Source organism: Pongo abelii, chromosome X (assembly GCF_028885655.2).
Source record: "Pongo abelii isolate AG06213 chromosome X, NHGRI_mPonAbe1-v2.0_pri, whole genome shotgun sequence".
NCBI classification, from domain to species: Eukaryota; Metazoa; Chordata; class Mammalia; order Primates; family Hominidae; genus Pongo; species Pongo abelii.
This window is the reverse complement of record NC_072008.2, coordinates 78147611-78150543: the sequence shown is the minus strand read 5'-3', so window position 1 is coordinate 78150543 and position 2933 is coordinate 78147611. Positions and strand designations below refer to the sequence as shown.

The 2933-nt window shown below is 40.4% G+C and overlaps 1 pseudogene; it reads left to right on the top strand.

The window, feature by feature from the left end:
- Positions 1 to 741: 741 nt before the first annotated feature.
- LOC100938481 (ensconsin-like) lies at positions 742 to 2521 on the top strand (annotated as a pseudogene).
- Positions 2522 to 2933: the final 412 nt, after the last annotated feature.

The following is a 2933-nucleotide window of genomic DNA, read 5'->3' as shown; positions in this document are numbered from 1 at the left end:
TTCTTCTGGAATTCCCATTATGTACGTATTGGTTTGTTTGATGGTGTCTTGTAAATTCTGTAGTCTTTCTTCAATCTTTTTAATTATTATTTTTTCTTCCTCTGACTAGATAATTTTAAATTACTTGTATTCTAGTTAACTGATTATTTGGCTTGATTGAGTCTGCTGCTGAAGATCTCTATTGAGTTGTTCAGTTCAATTATTGTTTTCTTCAGTTCAATAATTTTATGGTTTCTACATATTTATTGAACTTCTAATTTTATACATGTATTGTTTTACTAATTTTGTTTTGTTTCCTACCTGTGTTCTTTTGACCAACAGTTTTTTTGGGATAGTTGCTAAAATATCTTTTGTTATTTTGATGATGTAATATTTCCTAGGTTATTTGTGATCCTTTAGCCTTGTGTTAAGGTCTGCACATTTGAAGAAGCAGTCATCTCTTTTATACTTTACAGGTTGTCTTCATCAGGAAAAGCTCCTTACCAGTCAGCCTGGCCAGAGATTCTGGGTAGTCCTTGTGCCAGAGTTTATAGGAAAGTGGGCCTGTTGTTGTGGGTAATGTGCATGCAGGCCTTATATCAGAGTCAGTAGGCAAATGGTCCTGAAGTTAGAGTTTGCAGGCAGACACAGTGGCAGAGTCCACCGGCAGATAGAATGACAAGACCTGCTGCCAGGGTCTGTGAGTAAGTGATAATGGTACTGGGATGCACGGGCAAGTGATCCTCATGCAAGGATTCATGGATGAGCAGGTATGGTTCTGGGTTGCACAGGTGAGTTAGTCTGGTTTCAGGATCTGAGTGTGAGGGGACCTAGTACTGGGGCTCATGTGCAGGCAGGCCTGGTGCCAGGGCCTGTGGATAAGTGGGCCTGGTGCTTGTGTTTGCTTCATCTTTGGATGTTCACTTTGTTTCCTCTTTCCTCCCATGAGAAAACTCACAGGCCAAAGGGATCTCTTTTGGTGCTGCTTTGTGTGGGTTTGAGGGCAAAATAATGCAGGTAAAATAGACCCAATCTTTTTACCCTTTTCGATGCATCTTTTTTTTAAATTTCTGTGCTCTACCTAAGTGTTGTAACCTCTTACTTGGATTGTGGAACCATTACAAATTTATTTTGTTTTATGGATGGTTGTAAAAATCAGTGTTTCAGTGGGGAGATGAGAACAGTAACCTTCAATTCTGCCATCTTGATGATGTCACTCTCCAGGGTTTTGCGTTTTTTTACTACCAAGTTTTCCTTTAGATTCTACATAAGTAAATCTTTGTCAAACGTGTGGTTTGAAAAATATCTTCTCCCATCCTCTTTGCGCACGCGTGGCCGTTCCTGAGGGCGGAAGCCTCCTGGCGCTCGGCCCTCCGCCCCTGCCCCCGGCGCGCGGCCCCGCCCAGGAGGAGGGGTGGCAGGCGCGCAGCGCTGGGTCCAGTAGTGGGGAGAAGGCTAGGATTAAACCCCGGAGGCGTTGTCTGCGACTCGGCGGAGGCTCCAACGGCTAGGTCCAGCGGAGGTCCAGCGGCTCGGTCGGGAAAGATCAGAGCCTCCTAAGAAATATCCAGAAGTCAAGCCATGGATCCACCTGCACGTAAAGAAAAAACCAAAGTTAAAGAACCTGTCGGCAGAGTTGAGAAGGCCAAACAGAAATCAGCCCAGCAGGAGCTGAAGCAGAGACAAAGAGCAGAGGTCCCCAGATGATGTGACTGCATTGTGCTTTGGTGAACAGTATGAGGGTTGCTATAAGAAACAGCCCTGAAGCAGGAGAACAGAAGCTACAGATAAGAAAGCCAGTGATCAGAGAAATGGCAATATAGCCAAAGGAGCTCTCTCTGGAGGAACAGAGCTATCTATACTTCCGTGTACAACAGATGCTCTGGGAAATGGAGAACCAGTTGCCAGCCCGTATGTGGTTACCTCACACCAATCAGAAGTGACTGTGGAGAGCACCCTCAACTTGGAAAACCAAATGAAAATGGAGTATCTGTTCAGAATGAAAATTTTGAAGAAATCATAAATTTACCCATTGGATCGAAACCATCCAGATTAGATGTCACCAACAGTAAGAGCCCAGAAATTCCGCTGAATCCAATTTTGGCCTTTGATCATGAAGGGACGCTTGGGCCCCTGTCTTAGGTAGATAGAGTTCAAACACAACAGACTGCAGAAGTTACATGAGTATTTCTTCTGAAGAACCAAAGCCAAAATTTAATGAGAATTTCTAAAATTAATGGAATTCCTTTCATGCTATAAAAGAGCATCCCCTCTTCCAGTTTTCTAAAGATTTCTTGACCATCATTTTGAAAAGATTTATTAAAACTAGCTAAAGACAACAGACAGGATAGCTTTTCTAATAATTTTCATCAGTAGAAAGAAAAATACTCCTCATTCTTCAGGACTTTAAAATCGCTTTTTCCAGTGTGCTCCTTCTTAGCAAATTAGTATTTTCTGCATTCTTTAAAAGACAAGAGCATTTGGCTGTAAAATGATTCACTAGGATTGACTAGGCATGATTTTTTTTCACATAAATAGTTTGGTCTTAAATCTAAACGGCTTAAAATTGGCAAAAAAATTTACCTTTTGCCACGTAATACTTGAAAAGTAAGTACCTCTGCTACAAGTAGAATGAATGGGGGAAAAGTTTAAGGCCTGTGTTTTTTAAAAAATATTGTTGTAAAGAGCTCTATTTGTAGAGGCAAATTATAGGTAGATTACCAGGTTCTTATAAATACAAACTGGTACATGGACATTCTGCAAACCCAGCTGTCACATTCTTGCAACTCCTTTTGCAAAAGCATGAAGTTTTAAAATGTGAAAAAACATTATTTTTTCAGAGCAAGAATATAATTGACTGTTGTCTTAAATAATGTATAAAGTTTTTCCATATAAACTAATCAAATAAATTAGAACAATGTGACAACATTGAAAAATAAATAAATAAAAAGAAA